Below are 13,570 nucleotides of genomic sequence, written 5' to 3'. Positions count from 1 at the left end.
CCCAAGACTTGATTTTGGTCTTGGAGGTTTTTCCCTTTTTATTTGAACTCAAACCAAAATGTTTCTCACTTGGAAAAATATCTTTTGAGAATTCCTTTAAAAAGCCCTATGGCTTTTGGAATGATCCTTATCCACTTTCAAAAATCTCTCTTGCCATGACCTAAGTGTAAATCCCCTCTCATAAACCTTTCCTCATCTTTGGATCATGTTTTACTTCAAAACCAGCAAGTGGAACCTCTCCATATAAATATTTTCCATTTATTTCTTATCAAAAACAATTTCTGCCTTCTATTCTAGCTCTGTAAGATTTACAAAGGAGCTACCCTTTCTGTTTTGATTTTTGCCCCCAAACCAATTTCCCTTCCTAGTCCTTTGAGCCCTCAACCAAGATCCATGAAGATCCACTGGTCTTCAGTTCAAATTTTTCAAACTACTCCTGCTGCAAGTTTGGACCAGATTTGCCAAATTTGATGAAATTCATTCAAATCCTTCTCCTAAAAATCTGAGAAAAATCAGGCAGCCTCTGGGTGCATTGAGAGGTCACCTCACCAAGTCCCAGCTCCAGGAAAAAATTTCTTGATGCCAAATCATTTCATCGAACACCTGCTGGACACTGTTTCTATAAGGTTCAGTCAAATTCAGTTAACAGTGTCTGAAACTACTGTCGTTTCTTCAGTGTCTGTTGTCGATCTCGCTAGTGCCCCGGCGTCGCCGTGTTTCCTGTCCCCTCCCCCTTGTCCTCTGCACCGCACGAGCGCCTGGAAGGTTGCGGGCGTCGGCGACGAGCAGGAGGAGGTGCGCCGCCCCGTGACCGACGCCAGCGGCGGCTTTGCGGCCGCCAGAGAGAGGCGCAGCGCAGAGCGCCGCCCAAGCCACCGGAGGCCGCCGCGTGGTCTTCCACTCCCCAGTGCGCGCTGCCACCCTCGTCGTGAACCGCTAGGCGCGGAGCGCGCTCTCTGTCGCCGCCATGCCCGTACGGCCACCCCGCCGTGGACCGGCGCCATTACGCTAAGACCGACCAGGATTAGCGGGGGAACGGCACCAGTACACCTCACTGATGCTGCCTGGCCACTTAAGCTCCTTGCCAAGCCACTGCCTCGTCGTAATTGCTCGCTGGAGCGATTCCGTTCACGACCACCCCCTCGAGCCGCCTATAAATAGAGGCCCCGAGCTCCTCCTCGAACCCACACCACCTCTGCACTCCACCAAGAACACGCCTAGCCACTGGAAGAGCCCCGAGGGAGTCTCCTTCCTCAACTCCGGCCGCCGCAACCCGCCACGGGATCCAGCTCGATTCACTCCCGTGCGTGCACCTCTGCCTCTCATATCTTGCCAATAGCTTCCCTATGCATCCACGCTCCTGACCCGCGCTTCAATTCGGAGTTTGCAGCACTCACCGGAGTTCCCCACCATCGCCCGAGCCGCCGTCCGCCGGAGAAAGTGTCGCCGTCGACGTGGTGCTCCCCGACGACCAAGTCCACCACCCACCGACGCGGAAGGACACGCTGAACCTCTTGGTACACTCCGATCTCCCTGACTCGCCGTGGTTCGACGCCGGCGACCACCGCAGCCTTCGGGCGCCGGCGAGGTTTTCAAACCTGACATGTGGACCCCCCACGTCAGCCTCTCTTTCTTTCCCCGCGAACCGTTTTCTGTTGGCGCCTTCGAGCAAAGTACATTTTCTCTGTGGGCTTGCGCGTTTCTCTTCGAACCGTTTTCTGTTTTCTCAGTTAAGTCCCTGGATCTTTTCTGTTTCATCACAGATTAGTCCCTGGATCTTTTCTGTTTCATCACAGATTAGTCCCTGGACTAAAACCCTTATAAATTTTTAATAAAAAGTGGTTTTTGAGTGATTCTTTTTCTGACAGTCTTATATTTTTGTCTAGTTTTTTATAGGATTTATTTGGAAAAAATTTGAGACAACTTTTATACACGCGTTGGTTTTCACGTTAGTATGCATTTTCGCTATACCGTAGGTTCCGGAAGAGGTGACGGAGCCGCGAACTTCGCCGAGCTAGACTCCGACTTCTCCGAACCAGGCAAGCATGTTTGAACCTTTGATATGATAGGTGTTTTGCATGTTTGCGTGAAAGGTTGTGCATGGCATATGAGCATCGGTGAGTATCTTGTTGCATGTGAGGCAACTACCCGTGTGTTCCGAAGTTACTATGATCTCTGAGGAGAGATGGCCTAGTCATGTGGTGACATGAAGGGCAGTAAGGTGGTACTATTGTAGCATGCCAGCCTTACGTCATCCGTTAGATTCCGACGTTAACATGGACGGAGTCACGTTATCGTTCTTGCCCCTTCCGTGCTACCACATGTTTTCTGCCAGAATGCGGTTTAGTAAGTTGGTAACCTCTTTCCATGTACACACCAAATAGAGGGGCCGGGATGAGGGTTCCATGGCCCTGGATTAAAGCCAGTCATCCGGTCAGGGGGCATGGGTGTTTCCGGTTGGGACCGAGAGGGGGGCACCCCTTAGAGCGCGCGTATAGAAATTTGATCCCATGCTACGCGAGGTTGTAGCCTCCCCGTCTCAAGGTTTTTCTTGAACGTTGCCGAGGGTGATTCCTGGCTTCGGAATGTTGAATGGGTGTGTACTGGTTAGATGTGTTTCTTCCAAAACACCGTAAACGGAACTAGTCCCCGTGACTACTGAAATCCGTTGGCTGTGGTTAAAGTACAAACTCCGCAGAGTCAAATCCTTCCGAGTCATCGTATCCGTGGTCAAGGACCGGGATCAGTGAACCCATATCTATGTCAAGTCCTCGTGGTATTTTCCCCGGTGAACAAGCTTGATTGGTATATTGGTTGAACGTTATTCCGTGGTTGGACTAACCCTGTTGTTTATTTCATATCTGATTATGCCCTTGCAGTATTTGAATTCTTGAGCTACTGAGATATCAAGTTATGATATATAAGCCCTTTATGTGATGTCGCTCAGACGTCCGACTGTGGCATGTTTCTCTTTTACTTTCAGTATAGGCCCTTTATGTGAAGTCGCTCAGACGTCCGACTGTGGCATGTTTGTCTTTTACTTTCAATATAAGCCCTTTATGTGATGTCGCTCAGACGTCCGACTGTGGCATGTTTGTCTTTTACTTTCAATATAAGCCCTTTATGTGATGTCGCTCAGACGTCCGACTGTGGCACGCACTGTCATTTATTTTCTGTTATAAGCCCTTTATGTGGCGTCGCCTTGACGCCCGACTGCGGCATTGTTATTCTTGCATTTTCCTCTCGAGGAGTCATTCAGACCCTCGTTTGGCACCCAGTATTTATTTTGGGATTTCGGGAGGACTACCGCCCGACTTCTCTTTTATTTCCCATGCATTATTACCTCTATGTCTGAGTGCACTTGTTAATCTGTTCATATGCATGATGTTTACATTTGTTATATCTTAAGTCCGAACTGTCTTGCGAGTACTTTCATAGTACTCACCTGGCTTGTTGATTTGGCCAGATGTTGACGAAGGCGATCTCATGGATGAAGAGTTTGATAGTGAGTCCGACGCCTAGAGGAGTCCCAGTCAGTCCCGTGCGATTCTGGATATTGGTCACTTGTATTATATACGCTTCCGCCACTCGCAATAAGTCTCCTCGAGCCTCACTCCGACGCTCGAAGAGTTGTTAGTTTTCAGGAGTCTTGTCACCCACTTCGCGGTGATATTCCCACCACCACTTCTATCGTGACTTAGTAGTTATGCCACCCTTTTCGCCATTGTGTTTAATGGTGTGCTTGTAATAAATTGTTGGGCAGTCTCCGCTCAACCTTGTATTGTATTCAGTACTCCTGGTATTTTCTTCTGTGACCAAGATATTGTCTACCAGTGAAAATAAATTCTTCTTTACTGGTCCGTAAAAGGGATTGGTCTCTCAATAAATATTTTTATTGAAAAACCGGTCGTGACAAACGAGGAGCAGAAGGAAATGATAAGCGGTTTTCAGCAAGGTATTCTCTGCAAGCACTGAAATTCTAGGTAACAGATAGTTTTGTGATAAGATAATTTGTAACGAGCAACAAGTAACAAAAGTAAATAAAGTGCAGCAAGGTGGCCCAATCCTTTTTGTAGCAAAGGACAAGGCTGGGCAATTTCTTATATAGAGAAAAGCACTCCCGAGGACACATGGGAATTATCGTCAAGCTAGTTTTCATCACGTTCATATGATTCGCGTTCGGTACTTTGATAATTTGATATGTGGGTGGACCGGTGCTTGGGTGCTGCCCTTACTTGGACAAACATCCCACTTATGATTAACTCCTATTGCAAGCATCCGCAACTACAAAAGAAGTATTAAGGTAAACCTAACCATAACATGAAACATATGGATCCAAATCAGCCCCTTACGAAGCAACTCATAAACTAGGGTTTAAGCTTCTGTCACTCTAGCAACCCATCATCTACTTATTACTTCCCAATGCCTTCCTCTAGGCCCAAACAATGGTGAAGTGTCATGTAGTCGACGTTCACATAACACCACAAGAGGAAAGACAACATACATCTCATCAAAATATCGAACAAATACCAAATTCACATGACTACTAATAGCAAGACTTCTCCCATGTCCTCAGGAGCAAACGTAACTACTCACAAAGCATATTCATGTTCATAATCAGAGGAGTATTAATATGCATAAAGGATCTGAACATATGGTCTTCCACCAAATAAACCAACTAGCATCAACTACAAGGAGTAATCAACACTACTAGCAACCTACAGGTACCAATCCCAGACTTGGAGACAAGAATTGGATACAAGAGATGAACTAGGGTTTGAGAGGAGATGGTGCCGGTGAAGATGTTGATGGAGATTAGCCCTCTCCCGATGAGAGGAGCATTGGTGATGACGATGGTGATGATTTCCCCCTCCCGGAGGGAAGTTTCCCTGGCAGAACAGCTCTGCCGGAGCCCTAGATTGGTTCCGCCTCGTGGCGGCGGAGTCTCGTCCCGAAAGCTTGCTTCTGATTTTTCTCGGACGAAAGACTTCATATTGCAGAAGATGGGCACCGGAGGGCCAACAGGGGGCCCACGAGGCAGGGGGCACACCCAGGGGGTAGGGCGCGCCCCCATCCTCGTGGCCAGGGTGTGGGCCCCCTCTGGTATTTCTTCCGCTCAGTATTTTTTATTATTTCCAAAAACAACTTTCGTGGAGTTTTAGGACTTTTGGAGTTGTGCAGAATAGGTCTATAATATTTGCTCCTTTTCCAGCCCAGAATTCCAGCTCCGGCATTCTCCCTCCTTATGTAAACCTTGTAAAATAAGAGAGAATATGCATAAGTATTGTGACATAATGTGTAATAACAGCCCATAATGCAATAAATATCGATATAAAAGCATGATGCAAAATGGACGTATCAACTCCCCCAAGCTTAGACCTCGCTTGTCCTCAAGCGAAAGTTGATATATGTCCACATGTTTAGAGGTAGAGGTGTCGATAAAATAAAATACGGACATGAGGGCATCATGATCTTTCTTATAACAGCAACATATATGGATATTGTCATATGATTTCTTATGCTCAAGTAATAATCTATTCACAATGCAAAGTATGAATCAGAAACTTTATTGAGAACTAACAAACTATAATCTCAGTCATTGAAGCAATTGCGATTTATCATAACATAAGAAAGAGTCTATGTCAGAGCCTTTTAGCAAGCCCACATACTCAACTATCATTTAACCTTTCACAATTTCTAACACTCACGCAATACTTGTGGTTACAGAGTTTTAATCGGACACAGAGAAAGATAGGGGCTTATAGTTTCGCCTCCCAACCTTTTACCTCAAGGGTAATGTCAACAATAATAGTTCATGCTAACTTACATCCAATTAGATATATGTATCATGATCTTTCCAACACACTGTGCTTGTCAAAGGATAAAATGTAAAAAGGAAAGGTGAAGATCACCATGACTCTTGCATAAGGTAGAAGATAATAATAAAAGATAGGCCCTTCGCAGAGGGGAGCAGAGGTTGCCATGCGCTTTCAGGGTTGGACGCACAAAATCTTAGTGCGAAAGAACGTCACTTTATATTGCCACTTGTGATATAGACCTTTATTATGCAGTCCGTCGCTTTTATTTCTTCCACATCACAAGATCGTATAAAGCTTATTTCCTCCACACCAATCAATCATACATATTTAGAGAGCAATTTTTATTGCTTGCACCGATGACAACTTACTTGAAGGATCTTACTCAATCCATATGTAGATATGGTGGACTCTCATGGCAAAACTGGGTTTAAGGGGTTTTGGAAGCACAAGTAGTATCTCTACTTGGGGCAAAGAATTTGGCTAGCATGAGGGGGAAAGGCAAACTCAACATGTTGGCTGATCCATGACAATATACTTTATCTCAGATATAAGAAAACATAACCCATTACGTTGTCTTCCTTGTCCAACATCAACTCTTTAGCATGTCATACTTTAATGAGTGCTCCCAATCATAAAAGATGTCCAAGATAGTATACTTATATGTGAAACCTCTCTTTCTTTATTACTTCCTATTAATTGCAACGATGACCAAAGCTATGTTTGCCAACTCTCAACAACTTTTAATCACATATTCTTTCTATGTGAAGTCATTACTCTCCATAAGATCAATATGATCTGTTTGTTTCTTTTTATTCTTTTCTCTTTTCTTTTATTCACTCAAGATCATAGCAAGATAATCAAGCCCTTGACTCAACACTAATCTTTATTATATAGCTCACGGACTCGATTACATAGAGGGATCATAAAGCAAAACTCAAAACTAGATCATACCAAACTTTATTCTACTAGATCAAAATATTACTAAAAGGATCGAACTAAGAAAAACGGTAAAGATGGAGATGTGATGGTGATACGATACCGGGGCACCTCCCCCAAGCTTGGCAGTTGCCAAGGGGAGTGCCCATACCCATGTGATTATATCTCCTTTGTTCGTGAGGAAGGTGGTGGAGTTGTTGATGATGTGGGCTTGTCGTCCATCTTCCAAGGCATAGGCTCACCATCATAGAAGGATGATCGAGTCTCCGGGATCCTCAAATCTGCGACCAAACTCATCCTCTTGAATCTATATTCATACTCACAGTTTTGGTTTTGCAAGTCATAGATTTGGGCCTGGAGGTGCTCGATCTTCTCATGAAGCTTGAAGATGGTCTCCCCAATGTTCTTGGCATCCAGCTTGTGGTTGTTGGTGAACTCCGCGATCATCATGTGGTTGGAGCTGAGTCCACGTTCCACCATCCCCTGGCACTTGAAAACTTGTTGCTCCATTGCTTCGAGCCACGTCTCCACGCTTCCGGTCCCCTTCGGTCCCTCAACATCGCGGATGTGCAGCAACCCATCACGCATCTCAATGGTTTGAGGGTGTCGCAGCACCTCCGCGAGGTAAAGGTTGATGACCTTCTCGAAGAACTTGTCCTTGGGGGCGCTTGAAGACGTCATGATGATCTAGATCTGTCAGAAAAACAGCTCGAAACAAGAACAGAGGACAATTGCGTGATACAGGAGTCAAAACCTTCGGGAGATTATATAATGAATTTTTACCGACCAAAATACGTATCGTGCAAGAAAACGGAGTCCGGAGAGCGCACGAGGTGCCCACGAGGCAGGGGGGCGCGCCCAGGGGGGTAGGGCGTGCCCTCCACCCTCGTGTCCTTCCCGGACTGCTTCTTATTTTTCTATTTTTCTAAGTATTCCAAAACGGAGAAAAATTGCCATTAGAACTGTTTTGGAGTCGGTTTACTTACCGTACCACATACCTATTCCTTTTCGGAGTCTGAAACGTTCCGGAAAGTGTCCCTTATGTATTCCTCCAGGGTTACGGTTTCAATAACATTGGTTTCAACATTTATAGGATTGCCTGAGATATAATGTTTGATTCTTTGACCGTTAACCACCTTCGGATTTGTGCCTTCGAAGTTGTTGATTTTTATGGCACCAGAACAATAGACCTCCTCGATAACGTAAGGACCTTCCCATTTAGAGAGAAGTTATCCTGCAAAAAATCTTAAACGAGAGTTGTATAGCAATACATAATCACCTACATTAAACTCACGCTTTTGTATTCTTTTGTCATGCCATCTTTTAACTTTTTCTTTAAACAACTTGGCATTATCATAGGCTTGGGTTCTCCATTCATCAAGTGAGCTAATGTCGAATAACCTCTTCTCACCGGCAAGTTTGAAATCATAATTGAGCTCTTTAATGGCCCAGTATGCCTTATGTTCTAGTTCGAGAGGTAAGTGACATGCTTTTCCATAAACCATTTTATACGGAGACATTCCCATGGGATTTTTATATGCAGTTCTATAAGCCCATAATGCATCATCAAGTTTCTTGGACCAATTCTTCCTAGATCTATTAACAGTCTTTTGCAAAATTAATTTGAGTTCTCTATTACTCAATTCTACTTGACCACTAGACTGTGGGTGATAAGGAGATGCAATTCTATGATTAACATCATACTTGGCAAGCATTTTACGAAAGGCACCATGAATAAAATGTGAACCACCATCAGTCATTAAATATCTAGGGACTCCAAACCTCGGAAAAATAACTTCTTTAAGCATCTTAATAGAAGTGTTATGATCAGCACTACTAGTTGGAATAGCTTCTACCCACTTAGTAACGTAATCAACAGCAACTAAATATGTGTATACCCATTAGAGGCAGGAAACAGTCCCATATAATCAAAGCCCCAAACATCAAATGGTTCAATAACAAGAGAATAATTCATAGGCATTTCTTGACGTCTACTGATGTTACCAATTCTTTGACATTCATCACAAGATAGGACAAACTTACGGGCATCCTTGAAGAGAGTAGGCCAATAAAAATAGGATTGCAATACCTTATGTGCAGTCCTATCTCCAGCGTGGTGTCCTCCATAAGCTTCGGAGTGACACTTGCGTAGGATCTGTTCCTGTTCATGCTCAGGTACACAACGTAACACCATCTACTCCTTCTTTATAAAGATGTGGGTCGTCCCAAAAGTAATGTCTCAAATCATAGAAAAACTTTTTCTTTTGTTGGTATGTGAAACTAGGTGGTATAAACTTAGCAACAATGTAATTAGCAAAATCAGCATACCATGGAGTAGTATGAGAAGCATTTATGACATTTAATTGTTCATCAAGAAAACTATCATCAATAGGTAGCGGGTCATCAAGAACATTTTCTAACCTAGACAAGTTGTCTGCAACGGGGTTCTCAGCTCCTTTTCTATCAATAATGTGCAAATCAAATTCTTGTAGTAAGAGAACCCATCTAATAAGTCTAGGTTTAGCATCTTTCTTTTCCATAAGATATTTAATAGCAGCATGATCCGTGTGAATAGTTACTTTAGAATCAACAATATAAGGTCTGAACTTATCACAAGCAAATACAACTGCTAAGAATTCCTTTTCAGTAGTAGCATACTTTCTCTGGGCATTGTCTAGAGTTTTACTAGCATATTGGATAACATTTAATTTCTTATCAACTCTTTGCCCTAGAACAGCACCTACAGCATAATCACTAGCATCACACATAATTTCAAGGGTAAATTCCAATCAGGTGGCTGAACGATAGGTGTAGAAATCAATGCTTTCTTAAGTATTTCAAATGCTTCTACACAATCATCATCGAAGACAAATGGTATATCCTTTTGTAATAGATTAGTCAGAGGCCAAGAAATTTTTGAGAAGTCCTTAATGAACCTCCTATAAAATCCGGCGTGACCAAGGAAACTTTTTATACCTTTGATGTCCTTGGGACATGGCATCTTTTCAATAGCATCAACTTTAGCTTTATCAACTTCAATACCTCTTTCAGAAATCTTATGCCCCAAGACAATACCTTCATTAACCATAAAGTGACACTTTTCCCAATTCAAGACAAGATTAGTTTCTTCACATCTCTGCAAAACTCGATCAAGGTTTCTCAAGCAATCATCAAAAGAGGATCCATAAACGGAGAAATCGTCCATGAAAACCTCACAAATATTTTCACAAAAGTCAGAGAATATAGCCATCATGCATCTTTGAAAGGTAGCAGGTGCATTACATAAACCAAAAGGCATATGTCTATAAGCAAAAGTACCGAAAGGGCAAGTAAATGTGGTCTTAGCTTGATCATCAGCTGACACAGGTATTTGAGAGAAACCAGAATAACCATCTAGAAAGCAAAAGTGTGTATGTTTGGATAATCTTTCTAGCATTTGATCAATAAATGGCAAGGGGTAATGATCTTTTTTAGTAGCTTTATTTAATTTGCGAAAATCAATTACCATCCTATAACCTGTGATAATTCTTTGGGGAATCAATTCATCTTTATCATTAGGAACGATAGTAATACCTCCCTTCTTAGGGACACAATGGACATGACTTACCCACTGACTATCAACAATGGGATAGATTATACCTGCCTCAAGGAGTTTTAGTATTTCCTTTCTTACCACTTCTTTCATTTTAGGATTCAGCCGTCGTTGATGATCAATAACTGGTTTGGCATCTTTCTCCAAATTTATTTTGTGTTGACATAGAGTGGGACTAATGCCCTTAAGATCATCAAGAGTATATCCAATAGCAGCACGGTGCTTCTTCAGAGTTTTCAATAATTTTTCTTCCTCCTTCTCTGAAAGGTTAGCACTAATAATAACAGGATATATCTTGTTTTCATCAAGGTAAGCATATTTAAGAGTATCAGGCAATGGTTTAAGCTCAAACACGGGATCACCCTTGGGTGGAGGAGGATCCCCTAAGATTTCAACAGGCAAGTTGTGTTTCAGAATAGGACCCTGTTTAAAGAACACTTCATCTATTTCCCTTCTTTCATTCATAAACATATCATTTTCATGGTCTAGCAAATATTGTTCTAAAGGATCATTAGGAGGTACGGCAATAGAAGGAAGACCAATAATTTCATCTTCACTAGGCAATTCCTCTTCACGGTGTTGTCTACGAAATTTAGAGAAATTAAACTCATGAGACATATCACCTAGACCAATAGTAACAACATCCTTTTCGCAGTCTATCTTAGCATTAACAGTGTTTAAGAAGGGTCTACCAAATATAATGGGACAAAAGCTATCTTGTGGAGAACCAAGAACAAGAAAATCAGCAGGATATTTAGTTTTCCCACACAAGACTTCAACATCTCTAACAATCCCAATTGGTGAAATAGTATCTCTATTGGCAAGTTTAATTGTGACATCAATATCTTCTAACTCAGCAGGTGCAATATCATGCATAATTTCTTTGTATAAGTCAATAGGTATTGCACTAGCACTAGCACCCATATCGCACAAGCCATGATAACAATGATCTCCTATTTTAACAGAAATAATAGGTCTATGTTTATCTTTAGCACAAGGTTTAGCAATTCTAGCAGTTTCATTACAGAAATAAATAACATGCCCATCAATATTATCAGCCAAGAGATCTTTAACCATAGCAATATTAGGTTCAACTTTAACTTGCTTAGGAGGTGTATAAGTTCTAATATTGCTTTTACGAACCACAGTTGAAGCTTTAGCATGATCCTTTATCCTAACAGGAAAAGGTGGTTTCTCAACATAAGCAGTAGGAACAATAGGATCATTATAAGTGATAGTCTTTTCTTCAACTTTAATAGGTGCAGCTACTTTTACTTCTATGGGAGGATGATATTTAAACCACTTCTCCTTCGGGAGATCAACATGAGTAGCAAAAGATTCACAGAAAGAAGCTACTATCTCAGAGTCAAGTCCATATTTAGTGCTAAATTTACGGAAAACATCGGTATCCATAAAAGATTTAACACAATCAAACTTAGGGGTCATACCTGACTCCTTACCTTCGTCGAGATCCCAATCTTCAGAGTTGCGTTTAATTCTTTCCAATAAATCCCATTTGAATTCAATAGTCTTCATCATAAAAGAGCCAGCACAAGAAGTATCGAGCATGGTGCGATTGTTATCAGAAAGCCAAGCATAAATTTTTTGAATAATCATTTCTCTTGAGAGCTCATGATTGGGGCATGAATATAACATTGATTTAAGCCTCCCCCAAGCTTGAGCGATGCTTTCTCCTTCGCGAGGCCAAAAATTATATATATAATTGCGATCACGATGAACAAGATGCATAGGATAAAACTTCTAATGAAATTCCAATTTCAATCGTTTGTAGTTCCATGACCCCATATCATCAGATAGCCTATACCATGTCAATGCATCTCCCTTCAAAGATAAAGGGAAGACCTTCTTCTTAATAACATCATCAGGCATACCTGCAAGCTTAAATAATCCACAAACTTCATCCACATATATTAGGTGCTCATCAAGATGTAATGTTCCATCTCCTGCAAAAGGATTAGCTAGCAGTTTTCCACCATACCCGAAGGAATATCAAAGTAGACATTTTCATTTTCAGTAGGTTCAGTAGGTTGAGGAGCAACTCTTTGCTCTACTGGTCAGGGTGAAGATACCCCGAACAAGCCCCTCAAAGGATTACTTTCCATAGTAACAAGTGACAATAAATTTCAGCACACTATATAAATTTTTCCTTACCAAATTCCACCTACCAAAGGCGCTTCACTCCCCGGCAACGACGCTAGAAAAGAGTCTTGATGACCCACAAGTATAGGGTATCTATCGTAGTCCTTTCGATAAGTAAGAGTGTCGAACCCAACGAGGAGCAGAAGGAAATGATAAGCGGTTTTCAGCAAGGTATTCTCTGCAAGCACTGAAATTCTAGGTAACAGATAGTTTTGTGATAAGATAATTTGTAACGAGCAACAAGTAACAAAAGTAAATAAAGTGCAGCAAGGTGGCCCAATCCTTTTTGTAGCAAAGGACAAGGCTGGACAATTTCTTATATAGAGAAAAGCGCTCCCGAGGACACATGGGAATTATCGTCAAGCTAGTTTTCATCACGTTCATATGATTCGCGTTCGGTACTTTGATAATTTGATATGTGGGTGGCCCGGTGCTTGGGTGCTGCCCTTACTTGGACAAACATCCCACTTATGATTAACTCCTATTGCAAGCATCCGCAACTACAAAAGAAGTATTAAGGTAAACCTAACCATAGCATGAAACATTAGGATCCAAATCAGCCCCTTACGAAGCAACGCATAAACTAGGGTTTAAGCTTCTGTCACTCTAGCAACCCATCATCTACTTATTACTTCCCAATGCCTTCCTCTAGGCCCAAACAATGGTGAAGTGTCATGTAGTCGACGTTCACATAACACCACAAGAGGAAAGACAACATACATCTCATCAAAATATCGAACGAATACCAAATTCACATGACTACTAATAGCAAGACTTCTCCCATGTCCTCAGGAACAAACGTAACTACTCACAAAGCATATTCATGTTCATAATCAGAGGAGTATTAATATGCATAAAGGATCTGAACATATGATCTTCCACCAAATAAACCAACTAGCATCAACTACAAGGAGTAATCAACACTACTAGCAACCTACAGGTAGCAATCCCAGACTTGGAGACAAGAATTGGATACAAGAGATGAACTAGGGTTTGAGAGGAGATGGTGCTGGTGAAGATGTTGATGGAGATTAGCCCTCTCCCGATGAGAGGAGCGTTGGTG

The sequence above is a fragment of the Aegilops tauschii genome, chromosome 2 (genome assembly GCF_002575655.3).
Source record: "Aegilops tauschii subsp. strangulata cultivar AL8/78 chromosome 2, Aet v6.0, whole genome shotgun sequence".
In the NCBI taxonomy this organism is placed as follows: Eukaryota; Viridiplantae; Streptophyta; class Magnoliopsida; order Poales; family Poaceae; genus Aegilops; species Aegilops tauschii.
The sequence above is the reverse complement of the archived record's forward strand: the minus strand, read 5'-3'. Positions refer to the sequence as shown.